This window comes from Dermacentor silvarum, chromosome 1 (assembly GCF_013339745.2).
Source record: "Dermacentor silvarum isolate Dsil-2018 chromosome 1, BIME_Dsil_1.4, whole genome shotgun sequence".
Lineage (NCBI taxonomy): Eukaryota > Metazoa > Arthropoda > Arachnida > Ixodida > Ixodidae > Dermacentor > Dermacentor silvarum.
In genome coordinates, this window is record NC_051154.1 from 386,122,055 (window position 1) to 386,141,509 (window position 19,455).

Below are 19,455 nucleotides of genomic sequence, written 5' to 3' on the forward strand. Positions count from 1 at the left end.
CCGCACATCCGGCTTCAGACTTCTCGGGTTGAAATAAAACAACAAACAAACAGACAAATGAACGAACGAACACACAAACGAACGAACAAACAAAAGAGTCTGTCTGTCTATCTATCTATCTATCTATCTATCTATCTATCTATCTATCTATCTATCTATCTATCTATCTATCTATCTATCTATCTATCTATCTATCTATCTATCTATCTAACCTATCTATCTATCTATCTATCTATCTAACCTATCTATCTAACCTATCTATCTGTCTATCTATCTATCTATCTATCTATCTATCTATCTATCTATCTATCTATCTATCTATCTATCTATCTATCTATCTATCTATCTATCTATCTATCTATCTATCGCGCCTACCTGACTCATTGAGTAGCCAGTGGTCGAATGGGTAGCGCTTATGGCTTCGGTGCTGAGGGAACAGAGTTCGATATCAACCATCGGACCAACTTCGGTTTCTGTATGTATCTGAGCGTAATGCATTGCTGTTTGTGCTGCCATTCGCTTGTTTAGCTTTTCTGTTTTCCTCCAAGTATAAAAATTAGATTATGGGGAGTAACGGCCCAAATAACGAACAGTGGGTTATGAGCGACGCCATATGTGCAGGACTCGCGATTAAATTTGACCACTTGGAGCGCTATAACGTAAAATGATTCCAAACTTTTTTTATTCCAAACTCCTGACGTCAAATTTACGTAACCGCCGGCGCAAGCATCGGGCGGTGACCCGCAGCGTGTGTCTGAACAACCCAATCAAACACTCCCTTCGTTTATAGGAGGTCACCGTTGTTCGCTTTCAAAACCAATAACATTGTCTATACTCAGCGGTTTTTCTTATCTAATTGGCTGACATGATGATGATGATGATGAATTGGCTGACAAGAGGCGAGGAGCACGCTATAGTGGAGAGGATTTCGATGGAGCTGAGCCAGCACAGTGAAAATAGATAACTTCATGAAGGGGGTGGTGCCCGCTTCTCCGATTGGTCCGCTTCGCCTTACTTACCTTGCGGTGGCTGGTCGAAAATCGTGGCGGCGTGCAACGGAAGGATAAGAATGCCGCTAAAACGGATCCTCAGCAAGGAAGAGTTGGCAGAGCGATGTCGTATGCATGCCGAAAGGACTCGATAACGCTTTACGGCCACGCAAAAAGGTGTATCATGCGCAAATAAATACATGCTCACCGGCAGGTGCGAGTAGCGAGGGCCCGAGCGATCGGCGGGCAGCCATCTTCTATTCCTTTCGGAACGGGCAGTCTGTGGCTATTCAGAAAAGTTTTCAGTTTTGTTCGGCATATTAATGCATTTTTTTTCGCGCACACGTCATTTTGACGTGGTGAGTTTTCGCGGTTTTGTGAGGTCGCGTGACAGACAGGCGAAGTGGGCGCAGCCAGATAACATTGGACCAATCATCATCATCATCAGCCTATATTTTATGTCCACTGCAGGACGAAGGCCTCTCCCTGCGATCTCCAACTACCCCTGTCTTGCGCTAGCGTATTCCAACTTGCGCCTGCAAATTTCCTAACTTCATCATCCCATCTGGTTTTCTGCAGACCTCGACTGCGCTTCCCTTCTTTTGGTATCCATTCTGTAACCCTAATGGTCCACCGGTTATCCATCCTACGCAATTGGACCAATATTGGACCAATAGCAGAGCGCTAATGGTGAAAAGGCGTCGAATCAGGAATGATTATTTTTCTTTTCCGCGGTTTAATCTTGCATAATCAGTGTGTACACGTTATATCAGATGGGGAGCTATCGCGGTTTTCGTGACGTCGCGTGACAGACAGGCGAAGTTGGGAGTGGCCCGAAAATGTTTTTACCAATTGTGGAGGCTGATTGCAGAAATTGGAGTCAAAACAGTTTGGAATAATTTTACGTTATAGCGCCCCAGGGGTTCGTCGACGTGTGCCCAATGCACGACACACGAGCGCTGGTGTTCTCCATCGGAATGCGGCCGGGAATCGAACCATCGACCTATAGCGCTCAGCAGCGCAACCTTGTAGCCACTGAGCGACCGCGGCGGGTGCCTCCCAGCGCGATTTGTTAGTGCCGGTAGAATGTGCACTTGCAGCTGTGAAGGGTGTTCTGGGTACTCTGTGAAAGCCGTGCGTTCTATATTATAGTCCCCCGTCTTATTACCATCCCTCCTTGTCGCAGGGGCTGTGGTGGACCGCCCTTTCCTGCGTCCAGAGGAACAAGCGCCGGGCCATGACGACTCCCCGACTCGCGACAGGAAGCTCGGCAGCGCTGCCGCGAAGTCGACGACAGCCGGCGGCGACTCCCGCCTAACGCAGCCGCGGCCGCCCCCCCCCTCTCCGTTTCTGTGAGTGTGTTTTTACATCGCTGTCGCACGCATCTCACCGAGTTTTTCTACTCCGAGGGCAGCGCCGGTCGTTACCGTCGGCAACTTTGCGCCAAGGCCCGCAACATAATATAGTGCTACCATTATGTTCCAAGCCTGCTCCTAAACCGACACATTTCTCCATGATTCACCGGTTTGAGTGGCATCCTGCATGCGTTGTCATCCGGATCTGCAAGTCGGAGTTGGCAAAGGTCCACTTGAAGAACGAGAAGCAATAGTTCAGTGTGGGAATACCATGGCAGAAAATCTACGCGAGAATAACTCCGTGCTCAGCGCGAAGAAAATGCCTATAGTCCTATAATTTAGCTAATTAGGGACTTTGGGCTTAATTGCTACTACTATTAATTGCGGCTACTAAACTTGGCGATTTCGGGCTTGTGCCCTACGGCTAAATTCTGATGGCCCCTACAGACGTGCGCCTTGACGGCATGTTTGAGTCCGAAATGAAGATCTCACTCATGCATTCTTACACGCTGACGTAATCACGCTGCAGCTGAAACCTGCAGGGTCAAGATGACAAAATGCCTCACTGATGAAAAGGATCAGCCGTCACAGGTTGACTACACATCTTTCTTATTTTCATTTCAATAGTAAAGAAAGAACCACTGCGCGCCGCCTGGCTCATTTAAGTATATATGACACGGAGATTACAGCATTTCAGAGAACTGGCATAATATCGCAAGTTTGCGTGGCCTAGTAATTCGAATGCGCCCCGTTTTAGGGGATACAGACAGCAGAACTAGCCGCCAAAATGGATTTGTAGTTTTCAGCAAAGGGTCCACATTTCTCCCCTGAAAATTTCGCGTACCCTTAAACTTCGCGACTTTTTCCAATCGCGAAATTCGCGTAAATTAGGGGCGCGCGAGAATAAAGGGTTTTACCGCATGCGACTGAAAACCTTCAACAAGATAACGGGGAAAAGTATTTGACGGGGTTTAGGCCTCGCAGCTGTACATTGTGCAATGGAAGACGCCTTGTAGGGAACATCTGGGGTTCTCGAACCTGCAGCTATAGCTAAATTTGACTATGCAAGAGAGCCTTTGAATTCAGTCCCAGTTGGAATGCGGCTGCTGTAGCAGGAAGTCGCGCCAACAACCTGCTGCTCAGCAGCACAACGATGTAGCCCCTGATCCGCAGCAGCGCTTGAAAAAGAAGACAAAAAAAAGTGAACGCAATCAAATGAGAACGTATATAACGTCGAAATAGAGCGAAAATCGCGTTCACGCTAACGTAAGCGGAGTTCTTGCATGTTTACAAATGATCGAAGCAGTCGCGGCATATGAGCTAAGTTATTTGGCGGAACACGGCCCCTCAAAACTGTGACATGGTTAGTCTGACTCCAACACCGTGAGCACATCAAAATTGAGTTCCGGGGCTGTGCACTGCCAAGCGGATGCGGCGTGCAGGCAGCCTGCAGTATTCAGAGGAACAGCGAAGCACGGATACATTTGGAAGTGAGACCGGGCTAATATAAACTTGGGCGCTGTCCTCTGCCTCGTGAGCAGAAACAAAAATATGTGGAAGCATTGAACCGAACATCCGGAAACGGCGGCGAAGTTCGGCACGACGCGGAATTCCCGATATCCGCCCGCAAGAGAATATTTGCGCCTCGTCTTCAATTATTTTTTTTTCTCCTGCCCTTACTTCCCCACTTTGGATATACGTCTCTGTGCGGGAAGTGTGTGTTGATTAACAGGCCGCATTGCAGCAATTAAAAAAGAGGTGCGGTTCGCGCTGCTATGAATAGAACTAGACAACATGTGTGCCAGCGCAGACCACTCATATATATAGGTGTCCGCTGATACCGTATGTATGGAAGCATAATAAACCAACGAATCAACGGTGATACAGAGGCGGGGAAAATGGCGCAACCGGTAAGCGCGCACAACCTTCCAAGCGTCTTAGAGGCTACAGGCGTGGACCACTGAAGCGTTAGCCGGGTGCACCTGCTACTAATTGCGCTTCATCGATCCGCGCTATATCGGCTGCCGACGAGTCTCGACAAAGCAAAAATCAGCGCAGCGCGCTGATGACTCACGGCGCTCTCGGCACACGCCCGTGCGCGTGCAAGTGTGCTTGTGTGTGTGTGCGTGTGCACGAACACGCACTTTGAAGAAGACGCGATCCATGCGGCCGCCATCTTGAACGCAGCACGCCGTATATGCGGAAGTGCTAAGCGTGCCTCGCCCAAAGCGTTCTGCTTACGGACAGTTCGAGAGCGCGAAAAGAGAAGAACAAAACTCAACTAGAAAAAACGCGCAGGCCCAATGAAAGCTGCACGCCCTCTTGATTTGCGCGCCACCGGTTTGAATAAAGGCAAGAAGAGTAGTTTAAGGAGCTTCGCGTTGTTAGAAGACCGCCGGGCAGCGCCTACCGAGCTCTGGTTAGCAAAAGTCTAGAAGTCAGTGTTCGATCGCACATGCACTATCAGCCTCAGCCGTCATGCATCGCATTAAAAAAAAAAAAAAAGATGGGCCATTCTACGTCAAGATAACCAAGTGCGTATTGTTCACAATCGAGCAGAGCAGCCGCCAGTAAATTTATTGTTGATACTTCAATTAATGATTAATTGCAATTAGTATTTTTTAATTACTGCTCTGAATGCCGTGCTGTCAATGAATAAATTGTAGTTAATTGACAAAAATTTTAAGCTGGCATATTTTCAGCCACGTGTACTTTTTCCCGTTTATTTTTTTTCCCGGCCGATAAAGAAAGCCCGCGAAAAATGAAAAATATCACGCGGGCAATAAAATAAAGGGGCAGAAAGTACCTGGCTGAAAACATGCCAGCTTAAAGTTTGTTTTTCCTACAAGTTCTTCATTGAAAGCACGAAATTCCGAGCAATAATTAAACAAAGATAGCTTATCGCAATTAATTAATAATTTGAATGGCATCGACAAAACAATTAGTGATGGTTGGTCTGCTCGACGGTGAACAATACGCACTTGATTGTGTGGGCGTAGAACGGCCCGTATTTTTAAAAAAAACGCGATGCATGATAGCTGGGACGCACTGTATCACGTTCACGCGGAAACGCTGTTCGCTGCTGCATGGATAGAGCATGAAATGCACACTTTTGGGATAGATGCTCCTGTCAAGGCTGACTGCAACCATATTATACATTGCGTCCGAGCGCAAACAGGTCTATTCAAGCGAGATAGGAATATGAGTTAGTCGCAGTAGCCCGCGGTGTATCTGGCGTTGCGCCAGCTCTAAGCTCGAGGTTACGGGTTCGATCCCGCGAAATACAAAAACACTCGTGCACGTAGATTTAAGTGGGCGTTAAAGAACCCCCAGGTGGTGAAAAATTATTCTGGAATCCCCCACTACGTCGGGTTGGCACGTAAAACCCAGAAAATGAATTCTTCTAAAATATAAAAGTATAGGTTAGTAACATGCCAAAAGAGACGGTGGTTGCGTACGCTGTTACACTTGATGGAATCGGCACTCTGGTGGAAATTGACTTTTTTTTTGTTTCTGCTGAAAGGACGCGAATAAGGGGAATATAATAAGAGCGGGAACAGAATCGCCGAGATTCCGTGCGAGTGACACGAGCCCAACTGCGCGCATGCGCATCCCTCGGAGCCGTAAAGCAGTGACGGTCATTCTCGGTGCTTATGCGCTGCATTCACACGGCGGATAATATGGCTGTGGAAGTACACGGAGGAAGCGGGATGTCGCTCGGCTGCATCGAATTACACCGCAAGCAGAGCTAGTTTGCGTCGCTGCCTCTCGCGACGCGATTCGCTGTCGCTGCATGCAGATACGTCCAGTTGCCTCGCACGCCCATTCAGCGATTCGGTCCTTGTGGGAACCCAGTCTTACACGAGGCCGTGCCCTCGCCACAATAGAGCTTTATTCGCACCACGTTTCTGGGCATCAGCCGTACTTGTACCTACTTCGTTTTTTTCTGGATGGAAAGGTTTTCCGTACGGTAATACGACCTGGCTACCGGGTCCATACCGTCACGTGCACGAAGTGGCACTGCAGTTGAAATTCCATCTAACGGTACCCGATTTTACGAAGTTACCAATCTAACGTAGAAGTTTCCATTCCCCTGCAGGTACTCATAGGGTTCAATGTTGTCATTAACCCGAATTAACGAAACTAACTTAGGTAAACACGATTTAACGAAGTTTTTCCTGAAATGAGTGAAAAACTTGGTGGCGATTTCTTTCTAATTTTGACACAGACGAGTTTTTCTTGGAGCGTGCGCTGTAACGCTATTGCGTTAAAACACCCAGACGCCCTATATATATAGTCACGGCGCCAGCTTTATTTTGGCGAAACTGCACGCCGCGCCCATGCACGGCAGTCGGTACAGCGCTCTTTCGTACCCGTTTTCACACGCGCAGGCGTGGGTTAGCGGCAAATGCCACGCTGCGGTAGCTTTTGGGTGTCGCTACGTTTCAATTTTAGATTTCGAGGGACCGACAAATCATTTTCTCGATTTTACGAATTCCCGATTTAACGAAATAATTCGAGCGTGGTCATCACTTCGTTAAATCGAGTTTCAACTGTATATATACGTGCCCATATATAGACGAAGCGTCACCTCAACCCTGCGCTCCGTTGAGTGCGTCCTTGCGCAATCTGACCGCACCTTGTGGCGTCCATTTATCGAGATTTATTTATGCCAGGCGCCGCGGGCATAATCGAACCCGGGTTGTCGATCGCCGCCCGGGCACCAAAGAGGGCCGCCCGCGCGCACTAGAGCGAGACGCGTGGTGTCTCCGAGCGCCGTCCGCGGAGCCAGTGCGGCCGCGGGCCATTCGTTTTCGCGGGACCTCACATGACAAGATCGGTGGCTCTTTGCTGCCTTTTTTTTTTCGCCTTCCCGGTCGTCCTGTTTTGGTTAGAAAATCGCGAGCGCAAGAAACGGGGCGGACGACAAGGAAACTAGCCGCGTACGCCGTCGTCGCGTGCCGCGTTTGTTATATATGCGCTCTCCCCGCGCACACGACTCGTTAACGGGCGGGTCTCATTTGTAACGACTGATAGCGTCTCCGGCGGAGCCTAGCGGTCTCATTCCTGTCCAGTCGCGGTCCTCGCTTTCTTTTAGTTTTCTTGGTTCGCTTCCTCGGGTGCGCCTTTCTTTTCGTCGTAAAGCCGGCGAGCCGCTTTCTCAAAATAAAGTGCCCCGAAAGGAGTTACTTCTCAGTCGAACTGCACGGCGCTGGGTTCTGCTGCGCTCCTGTTTGGGACGCTGGTCGCCGGCATAGAAGCAGCGAGAGCGCGGTGCTTTGTTTCTGACTGCGAGCTCAACAAGCGTGGCGGCGAAGAGACGCGCCCTTTGTCCGGCGTCTAAATTTTGCCATCCTTTATCTTGAAACAAATTCATGCTTGATTCCTTTCTCTGCATGACTTGACTCGATGGCGAGGAATGACAAAGCGGCGAGATAAGAAAATCGCATATATTACTTCTTTCAAAGCGCAGCTTCAATATACCTTCCTGTAGGCTGGCATGCGTCGTCGGTTTTCGGTTGTCTTTCTCCGGTTTTCGGTTTGTTGCCTGACAAGCACACGAGCCAGGCTCCAAGACTGACCATGCAGTATCAGTGAGCGCACCTCATTTCCGCATAATCCAACAATAAATGAGGTAAATCCTCTACATATGATGCCGCTTAAACAGCTATCTGTAAATTACGCAGATATCTTAATGGAAGACCCCGTGACATTCAACGGCTTCCTTGAATTTCTTGTACTTGCCCTAACCCCATCCTTGAGCCGCTAGGTAGGGGCCCTTTCTTGGTCAATCCACTAGAACGAGCGTGTGACACAAGGGGTATAGAAGCCCTAAATGTATTTACATATGTGTCGTAGTTTTCTCTGCGTACACCATTCCAATAAATGTCGTCTGCGTCCTCGTGCGTTCGCTGAGTGGGCGTCCTACAGTGTATATGCGCATGAACTTGTGCCTGCACTTCGGCATAGCTTGGGACCTGTGCAGTGCATAGACATGACCACTGCATCAGATCACATGTTGCATAGGATGAAAATGAACACAATTACAGGCCCGTGCCAGCTTTAATTCCGGAAGCCTATGGTTTCGGCGGCTTCTTCCAAAGTTTCAAATTGTGGGTCTGCTTAGCGTTAAATAGGTCTGCATGTAGGCCTACCAATGACGGTATCGTCAGCCGTACGTTTGCCTCTCTCTTCACCACACAATTTTTGTGCTGTTCTCGGAGCCCGTCGTCCCCGGCGTAATCTCGCGATGCTAAACGCGCGAGCGTCGCAACGCTACCAGTTCCAGCCACCACTCCAGCGTCGCTTCTTTTTTGCTCTCGGTAGCGTTCGGCTGTATGCCGAAGTCAGCTACATTAATTTTTTCAGTGGATTATATGAGCGATGGAGTCGCGTGCAGTTGCATCTTCGCAGCCTTTCTTTTAACATATATACAAGGCTCTCGCTTACCTTGTTTCCGCCGCCCAGATCGCAAAGGTTAAGCCAGTGTGATACATGAGAAAATTTGCGAGAAATAAATACGTAACTATGCTCTTCTATGGTTGCCGTTGGGTCCGATGATGAATCTCACCACCGAAATTACTTGCGGTGGCAGTGTCGCAGAGGTATACTCGCCGAGCGATCGATCTTTTCGCTGTATTACTTGTCGGGCCCGTGCTGCACTGTAATAATAAGAATGATTTCGGGGGTCTTACGCGCAAGAACCACGATCTGATTATGAGACGCGCCGTAGTGGGGGACTCCGGATTAATTTTGACCACCTGGGGTTCTTTAACGTGCACCCATTGCATGGTACACGGGTGTTTTCGCATTTCGCCCCCATCGAAATGCGGCCTCCGCGGCCGGGATTCGATCCCGCGACCACGTGTTTAGCAGCGTAACGCCGAAGCGACTAAGCCACCACGGCGGGTCGGGCTGCACTGTGCTTAACGAGAGTTCTAGATCTTGGTCTAAAACATAAACCGTATGGTTTGATGCTGCCTTCATAATTAGGCATCCGACGTTTCGAACATTCCGAACCCTTTCGCAGCTCTGATTAGCGCGAGCACGCTGTACCGATAAGGTGCCAGTTCCGCAGTCGGCGCAGTCTCCCGCGGCGCAGTTCCATCGCGCATTCTGTCAGGCTTGCCGTCGAGTCGCAGGGCCGTCTCGACACGCCGCCTCTGCAGTCATATATCTATGCGGAGTTATTAGCGAGAGAAGAGTGAGAGCAGTGACCTAGAATGTGGAGAAGCAGTGGCTATAATAGCGGTAGCAGTAACGAGAAGAGCCTTGCTCGTTCTTCTGCGTTGCGCAGACGCGGCTGAGGAGGTCGCACGCTCAGTCTGTGGCGCGCTCTGGAAATGACCAGCAGCGTTGTTCGTCTCGCCGCTAAGTGCTCCGAGGCACGCGCACCGAGGCGCACGTTTTATTAAAAGTAAAAGGAGCCTCCGCGTTCATTTCTTTACCTTTTTTCCCCCCGGTTACTTCACCCTCTCTTTTTTTTCCACGTCTCACTGCGCGTACATGAAGACACCATTTTCAGAAATGTCCGAGACGAATCGCGTGCCACCCGGAGCGCCGTGAGTGGTGCGACGGCGGTATACAGGCGTGGACACGGCGCTCGCTCGGTTTAGGGGCCCAGACTTGTTTCTGGGACGTAGGAAGAGAAAGGTTGCCGGGTTTTCGATTGCAACGTTCTTTTGCGCTTGGCCGTGCTTCTGCTCTTATTGTTAATTTCTTTCATTTTTCTTGGAGTAGAAGGGGGTGCGCGCAATTCAACATGCGGTACGAATTCTTCCATCATCCGTCGTCCCCGAAAATAAGGTAGACGAAGACTGCGATATGGCAGACGCCCCAGGAAAAGCTTGTATCATCTCAGGTTTTAAGCAGGCGATGCTTGGAATGACGTAGTGCCCGATATACACGTGCGATGCTTGTGAAAGATGGCGGTATACTATAGCGCTGAAAGCTGTGGGATCTTTAGCGCCATTTCCGTGGTTTGAAACGTGTCTGACAAGGCTAGAAGGACACGCCATCTAGACAGCTTGAGAACGGGAGCGCAAAGAATGTAACTGGTGCTGTAAAAAAAAGTGCTACACTGTTGAGCAAGAATCACGTGATGGCGGTTGTAGGCAGACTTCTTCCCGGTGTATGGAACCAAAGTGGCGAACCGTTTTTGTGTTGAAGCTACTTATGCACAGTGATTTACACATTTCCAGTTCCCTGCGATTCCACTATAACAAGACGCCGTGTGCCTGCATTGCTCAGGCAATACAGGTACACGGTGTCCACAAACATTTCTGCTTCCTCTAAGGGATGGGCGCTATTCGTTTTTCTCTAAAAAAAAAAAACATTACCTTTAATTCGAGGAATGCTGCTCTAAGGTATCTGCTTGGGACATTTATGAACGGGGAAGGGAAGTTGCTATTTATATAGCATGTCGTACCTCTGGTTTGGAGTGCATGCAGCGGGCCACTTGTTCGCAAAGGCGAACGGAAACCTCAGGCCGAACTCTTGAAGACTTTCGCTCGTGTAAGATCGAGTATGTATGCTGCTTGTCTCAGCATTCTCGATAATTTGACCTAGATTGCGGCCAAACCGCTTCCAGTGGGGGAAGCGGTTTCTGCAGCTTTCCCTGCGTCCGTGCGGATGGTTGGCCATCTTTTCTCCCAAGACGAACAACACAGTCGCCGAACGAGAGGTTAGCGGGTCGTTTCAAGAAGGAACCGCTCGCCGGGGCCTCGCTTTTCACCGGGTCTCTGCGGCGGCCAAGCGCGGAGAAGAGGAAACGCCTTTCGCCGCGGATATTCCGCCCAGCACGCGCCCTCGTGCGCTGTCCTCCCTGCGTCACAAGGCCCGCGCGAAGCCGTCTTTCCTGAAGGCGCCGCGGCTTCCATTTCAAGGGTCCGCCGTGAAAGGAACGCGTGAGGAAGCTCTGCGTCCGTTGGTCAGAAGATGCAAGGCGGCCGCGTATGTCCGCAAACGTATGCCGATACACAGCGGAGGAATTACGAAGTGCTTGTGAGCGATCGTCAGCGGAGCCGAGGAAAGGACGCCAACTATATACGCTTCGCAGCTGCACTGTGTACGGGGCCAGCACACTGGCCTTATCTGCCGGGTGGCGGTTCCAGCGCAGCTGATGGACATTGTCGCAAGAATCTAACCACCAATAATGCTTCACTGTAGCAAATAAGCGGCGTATAATAATGACGTGCATGGTAAATTGGAAAAGAAATACTAAAGAATATGATTAAAGAAAAACAATGGTTATCGTGCAATAGATAAAAATCTCCACCCAGTAGGAAGGCCGATAATATCCCTTTTGAAACTTACGGAGAAACAAAGTGGCGTTAGACTTATTGGAACGCCTGTACTTTGCGGCCGGTGTTCAGCACGAACGTCTCGAGAGTTTTGCTTGTCTCAGTATTCTTGCTAATCTGACATTCATCCAGCATTGACCATCGTTGATTCAGCAGTTGCACATTTACTCCCAACTAATTAATTAGAAGGCTAATTAGGGAAGATGACCAATAAATCAGTTAGTGACTACCACAAGTTTACAGATCTCCGCCGCCGCTGATAATGACTTGCCCAAAACAAGTATAATTGTTACCTCCGCTGCACTGTCGTAAATATTGGCTTTCCTCGAAGTATACGTGGTATATAAAGCGGTGCCCACCGTATATAATATTTTGATCATTGCCTCATGATGTATTTTGATGATTTCACTACAGTTTTACGTTAAAACTAGTGCCGCTTCGTGTTAGCAGACACGACACACATATAGCCCGTGAATGTCGTCTCTGCCTGATGCGAGGCCGCACCCATTCATATAGGGTTTCTTTAAGCAAATTACACATCAGAAATACCAAGGATATCAGCCTTATTGTGAGTTGATGCTTGGTAATTAAGGCAGGAAAAGACTACCAAAAACGAAACACCCGTGGCGACGCCACCTTGAAGTTCTTGCAATAGCACTTTGTGATGCCATGCATCCTAATTAACACTGTTTGCAGTTGAGCTTTTAATTGATTGTCGACAAATAAGGATTGTAGTGTATTCTAAAGGCACGGAAGACTCAACCTAGCAAATTTTGATTACATTTGATGACGTTTTCTTTACCAAAACGTGGGCCCACACAGGCGAGGATACACTGCGGAACCCGTGACTTCCCACTGACGTGCCGGTTTTGTGATTCTTGCGCGAAATTTAAGAAACGGACATTTGCCGTCATTTTTTTTCTAGTAATCAATCGCTACACAGAAAGAAAAGTAAGTTAGAGTTACGAAATTAAATTTATTAGACTAAACTGATTTACAGCAGCTGTTTAGTGTCCCTTTTCAGCTGTTTAGTGTCCCTCTTCGGTTGAAATCGTGGATTTGAACCGAAGAGCATAATTGATGCGCTTTCCCTTGAATTCATTGTGGCCCGCCTCGCGTTCGAGAACTGTTCAATGAGATGCGGACGCTTCAGACAGGCTGCGCGTGTTTCAACTCCCGTGAAGACCGGGCTCACTTGTTCGTCAGCCTATATGAAATGAACGACTGAGTCGTTTTTTCAGTGGTGTCGAGAATCCATTAGACAATACAGTGTACTTCCTGCATTCTCGTTTGCGGTTTGGTGCACGATATAGGGACACAGTGGTACACAGGAGACCGCGAACGTGCTGAAGTCGATGACTTGCATGTGAGCCTTCTGAGGCTTCAGATTCCCGCTCGCCGAAAAAAAGCCGTACGAAGCAACGCTGTGAGTCACGACGCAATGATCTGCTGTGGGAAAAACTACAGGGAACGGAGGGTGCATGTGTGTGCGGACACCTAAATCGCCTATATACGCAAGCCATCTTCTAGTACTGAAAAGAGCGCCACTAAGTGTCCCCCTGAACGTCGCTGGCACTTGGTTTCTCTCTGTCGCCCTTACTGCTCGTCACCGCGAGGTTGCTTCGTAATCACCGAAGCATAGCGACTTACCTTCGCAGCGGGAGCTTCTGTTCGTTCCCTCGCGAAGCTTCTGTTTAAACACGTGTATGCCGGAATGACATGCTTATTATGGTCTCGAAAGTGAATGCTTCCCGCGAACCACCCAGGGAGCACCTCGCCTTTCACCCCAGAGGCGACGGCGTTTAATTTCAGAGACGTTTTTGAGGGCTCTTCTCACCAGCGTCCTAATAGCAACGTGCCAGGAAGCGCCGACCTTGTGAAGGCTGCCGCAAGGGCGAAGAGAGGTCACGAACATAGCACAGCCGGCGTCAGTGTCCTCCGCTCATTCTGTCACGCATCTGTTCCTTCCTCCTATTCGCCGGTGCTTGCGACGGGCATTGCGTTTTGCGTGCACTCGCCCGTCATCTCTATATATATATAGACCAGTGCTTACGCTGGAATCTTCCGAAAATGGCAGCCAAGGGTACAGCCGCCGCGGTAGCTTAGTGGCGTATACCACTATTTGTGTTGGCACCGATTCTGGTTACAGGTGACAGCCAAAAGCCGATGTTGAACAATTCGTGCGAGTAACCCTGGCGACAGCACCAGTCTTGTGATTCGATGAGCTGGCGCTGGTGAACCAGTTTGCAGGGCTGCATTTCTGCAAGACAATGATTTAGCCCTGCTTACTTAAGCGCTGCTAGTATAGGCGTATAGATTCGAGAATCTACACTGTATCGTCACTACTCACAACGCTGTACTCCACGGTACTCCCATCGTATTCCTTGCCAGGCGGCTTCACTTTTGTGCTTTTTTTTTCGAATAACGCGTGCACGGGCGTGATCGTTCACTCCGTAGACGCGCTTGTATGCGTGGGACGTGATATAGGCGACAAGTCCGAGTGCGAAGTTGGCTTCTTATCGCTGTACTCGGCTCGCGCGCGTAACCGGGGCTGTTTTCGTTTTTATGCCCGGAGCCAACGAAGCGTGCCGTTGCCCATTACTTTGCGCGGCTTGCTTTAGGGCGATCTTGTTTTGCCCCCCGCTCGCTGGCCATCAAAGCAGAGCAGCGGCCTCGAAGCCTACGTGGCGTGCCCATTTGACGCGCAACACTCGGCGGAGGATGAAGTGCTAAAGCGTTCTACGACACGCGCCAGCGGCCACACGGCGATCGTTAATCACACCAACCGCCGCCTTCACTGACGCTGCCTCGGCGCTGCGTGTGCGTGCGCGCGCACGGCGGCGTGCACTTGATTCCATCAAGTATCTTTTCCTATACGACTAGGGGCGTTCAGGGCCGCGCGCTCTTCTATAGCCGAGCCTGTGAGGCGGCAATTGTTTTACAGTCACAATCTCGTTTCGTGCCCAGTCGAGACCTGCGTGAGTATAAATTTATATTAGTCAGCGGAGGTATATACTACTGAATGGCTGAAGGCATGTATGTTTCATACAATTACTAGAGGGAGCTGTGACGCTAATGTATGTGGAAGATACAAGCGGGGCAGTTCAGCCGGCGTGGAAATGATGGTTAGTGCACATGTATTTGCCCAAACTTCGTCCTTCTGGCTCTAAATGGCTTCGTGACTTGGCAAATTGGTCATTTTAAAGAAATCACTCGTTATAAGCAATGAAATAAACATTATTAAAATTGCCAAACCGCATGGATTCGAACACCGGACCTCTAAGCACAGAAGCCCAATATTGAAACCATTACTCCACGGATGCATGGAAAAGCGGAGCCGCTGCAATTAGCAGTGATTATGCTGGCTTGCAGAGTCTTAGTGCCGTCTGCATTAAAAAAAAGTCGAAATTTCTTTGAAATTTAGGCCAATTTAAGCCCAGATAGAGCGTAATAAACAAAGCCACAAGAACGTTTGAAGCCCCGAGCACGAAGCTTAGACAAATAGCGCAGTTCCAGGACCATTTCGAACTTCCCGCCACATATGCATCTTCTGGATCGCTGGCACCCAGACTCGAACGCTGGACTTGATGTTAAGCTACGCCTCGGCGTGGAATTCACTGGAACGTGAGCTTGTAGTGCGATTATACTTGCATGGGTACACACGTTCATTTTAGGTAATCGTAAGACAGCACGTAGATAAGTATCTATTGACCGCCATGGCGTTGTGTCTTCTTCTTTCTGGGGCTTTACGTACCAAAACGAGTTCTGATTACGAGGCACGCCGTAGTGGAGGGCTCCTTGTTAATTTTAGCCACCTGGGCTTCTTTAACGTGCACTACAACGCAGGCACACGGGCGTTTTTGCATTTCGTCTTCATCGAAATGCGGCCGCCGCGGCCGGGATTCGATCCCGCTACCTCGTGCTCAGCGCAACGACTTAACCACTGAGCCACCGCGGCGGGTATAGAATTGTGTCCTCTGGTTTGTCTGCAAACATGTCTCATTTTTATTGTGCTTAATTATTAAGTATAATGAACTAACTCACACATAAACACATTTTTTATATATCTATCTTCTGTATTACTCTGGTTACAAAAAAAAAAATGCTCGCGGATATGTTGTGCATTGATCTTGAAAACTTACTTTTATTCGCGCGACTAGATAGGAAACAAAAACTCAGAAACGGTGTGTATACAATGCCGCCGTACAGCGTCCATGCTACGCCGTTTGTCCTTTCAATTGGCGCTGACAATATTCATATTACCGTTTGTCTTATTTTTTTGCTCGGCGCTCAGCCGTTTAAAAGTGTAGGCTATCGTGTCGCCATGCTGCGCGTTCTGCTAGAAGGCGAAGAAACGACATGAGCAATCGTGCTGCTTTAATCTAATGCTCGAGAGAGCGACGTAAGCGAAACGAAACGAGCATGGGCGCGAAAAATAAGGAAAAGGAGAGACGTCCAGTGACGAGTGAAACTCCGCGGCAGGCTTAAGCGTTTGCGACAGTGGAAATTGCTTTCTCAATGGGCACGCTTGCAGTCGGTGGCCGATTGCGGGGTAGTATGGCGAGCGACGGTACGTGTTCGGGTCGATCATTACGGCGCCGGTGGGCCCTTGCCATGAGGTCAACCACGCACTGACGACCCGAGCAGATAGAAGTGGCGCGGGAGTGAAGATCAGCGTAGAAATAGAGAGGAACGGACAGAAGGCCGCAGAAATCCGGAACACGGAAGCAGCGGTCAACTACCGTCTCGTTCGGTCACTTTTTGTTCCTGATTTTCTTCCCCTGTGCCTGTACTTCACCACGCGCGCACTCGTCGGTGGCTTTCCTGCACAATTCTCCGCCGAGGAAGCGGCGTCGCTGGACGCGGTCGGTCTGGACGAAGCGGCGCGTCTGGGACCCGTGGCGCCGCATTTTGGGGCCGGCGTAAATGATGCCGAAGGAGGTGGAGATGACGGCGTCTATTTGTGGTTCGAGAAAATTGCGACGGGCGGCGCGTCTGTCTCTCTCTCTCTCACACACACACACAAAAGGAAAAGAAGGAAAGTAAAAAAGAAACCAACGAAGAAGGCGAAGAAGGAAGAAATAAATGAGTGAGCGCTCCGCTCAGGGTCGACCCGTTAGTGGCCGCTGCGACCGCGGCTGCGTAGCGCATAGCGTGCCTGTTTCCCGGTGTCATATGTGGCACGACACAGTAACCCCTCACACCGACTCTGATTTTGGGCGGAATGCGGCTGTCGTGTTCGTCGTCGACGTTGAGCAGTTGACAACCTGAAGCCGAAACGATTCTACAGGGTTGACTGTACTCTTCAGGCAACGACACGTGGGGTGGCAGTCAAGCCGTCACCTTATTTTGGACAGCATGTGCTGCAGTGATTACATCTCGATTCAATTTCCAGCTATGTTAGATCATTATTTAGCCATAATGTGTGCAGGTTTGTACAATTTAAAGAAGCATCTTCAGCAAAAAATAAGAAAAAAAAATAAAGCTACTCGAAATGAAGTTGTTCTTGCTTAGAATCGAAAATGTATTCCCCGCTTAAGGGAAAATACCAGGTGCGTGTATTGGTCATGATGCTATGTTGGCATTACGCAAAAACGACCTGGTCGTTCTTGCTAGCGGTGACGGATTGTTGTTGCTGACTTAACCTTGTAGTACCGATTTCCTTCAAGAACAGGCAGGTGTTGTGCCGCACCCTGGTGGGGGCTGCTGCCATCTAGCACTTTTTCTTTGTTCTCTGTGGCCTAATTTTCTTCACGTAAACTTAATAATAATAATAAACTATGCATTGCGCAGTAATCAGGCAAACATCCAAGGGCTCGAGGTACGATTGATGGAGTAAAATGGCGCCCCGCATACTCCGCTCCGTTCTCTTCCCTGAGCTCCTTTCCTCACTTTTTCCCTTGCCGCTGGGTAAACAGGAAGACGCAGGTGACACGCGAAAAGGGCAAGGCACAGCACGTGATGCTGCCGCGCACTGTCACGTGCGTAACGCAAGTCGAGCTGATGTTCTCGTTGCCGAGCGCACCGCAACCAAATCACGTTTAACGCGATAAGCGCTGCGGTTCCTTTGCCACAACGCACCAATCTGATTGTATACGTGTTGTCGACTCGCTCGTGTCACGACACGTATTCACGCACCAGGGGCTCCGCCGTACATCATATAAGCTAGAGAGGGTGTCGAGGCGTTCTGGTCTTACTGCTTTGCTGAGCGGCGAGTAAAAGTGCGCACCCTCGACCACGATGTGTCCGCGCTTGTGCTCCCGCGGTTTTTCTTGCGACTTTAGTCAAAGCAGCAGCGACGATACCGTGGCAGACGTCGCGGGCCTTCGTGACGTATACGAAGGCTGGAAGAAGAGGTGGTTGGCAGTGCCGCGGCATAAAATTAGGTGACCGGAAGTACTAAATATCCCACCCTCAGGGGCCCTTTAGTGCAAAAAAACTGTCAGCCCTTCCACTGAGGTGGAGATGGAAGACCAGCGAAGCTGTACTATGGTGGGAATTATGTATTTCCAATTATTACTATTAAGATGTGATGGTGTAATTGGTTATTTGGACTATTAAAGAATGAAAAATATGTATGATCCGGTGGTTTTCATTTATTTACTGACCACAGGGACCATGGCCTTATGGTCGCTGCGGTACACCGCCATAGGGTGTACGGCAAAGGTTGGCACGCTCTTCATAAACACGTCACCAACGACGCACGCGTTCGGTGCGAACGCGGGCAAAACGCCGCCGCCGTTGGCAACAGTTCTGCTCGTTGTTTGTGTGACCGCACACAACCGCTGTCAAAACGCTGGCGTGAGCAAGCGCGCCAGCAACAGCGGGCGAAGGTTCATGAGGTCTATCGCTTCAACAGAAACTGAGCGGCGAAAGCACAGCGCATACAAAGGTAGGAGCCGTGTTGCAGATCGCTTTCAAGATAGGGTGCGCGCGACCGCCCTGCGCCGCCCAAAGTACAAGTTTCTCGCAGAGCAGAATCCCTCCCTCCCGCGATGCCTTCCCGCTGTCCTCCTTTTGCGTGGGAGATTGAGTCGCCAGTTCCCCGTCGCTAGTTGCGTTGTTCCTCCGAACGAACGGCACGCGGCCGGGCCATGGCGAGTCGTAAGGGCAACTGATAAGAGCGCTAGCGCGATGTCTACATGACGGAACGGCTAAACGCCGTTGTCGAGACTGTTAGGTGAGAGGCGGGCGAGAGCCCAGGTGGCATAGGCGGCAGAGGCCGGCAGGGCTGCGCGCAGGCGCCGCAGTGGGAGAGCGGACACGCACACGCACAGTCTAGGGTGCCTCGATGCCATCCTCGCCCACCCTTGCACTGGGAAGTCGCGTTTGCTCTCCGCCGTGCGTTCGCTCCCCGTGAAAGCGCGCGTTCCTCGCCCTCGCGCGCTTTCACTCGCACATACAGCATACGGCCAATGAGAGTTTTTTTTTCTACATCCGGACGCGACCATCGAAGAGTGAGCCCTTAACAGCTTCGCTGTAAAAATGTGAAAAATTATTCGTTCATTCGTCCGTACAGTACGCAGGAGCAGTTAAAAAAATAAGAAAGGTAGACCTTGAAAATATTGAAACGTCTTTGCATGTATCTGCAGTAAAGAGAGAGACATACACCGTGGCTGTGTTATATCCCTCGGTGCTCACAGTCGGATATGTCCATCGTCGGCATGATATCCATGGTTATGGCATTCTAGCCAACATATCCATGGTCAACGAAAGCCGATTGAACGAAGCTTTTCTTTCCAATCGCCGCCTATCGATTGCCAGTCAGCATCTCAGAAGCAGCAGGGATTCTGCAAGTTGTGTCGCCTT

General features: G+C 49.8%; 1 protein-coding gene across 1 annotated transcript in view; it reads left to right on the top strand.

Annotated features, from left to right (window-relative positions):
- Positions 1 to 19,455, top strand: part of LOC119437513 (uncharacterized) — an 89,810-nt gene that overhangs the window by 42,181 nt on the left and 28,174 nt on the right. Inside the window, exon 2 of the mRNA XM_037704521.2 lies at positions 2,176 to 2,341. The gene's annotated coding sequence lies outside the window, so the exon portion shown is untranslated. The remainder of the gene's footprint in view (positions 1 to 2,175; positions 2,342 to 19,455) is intronic.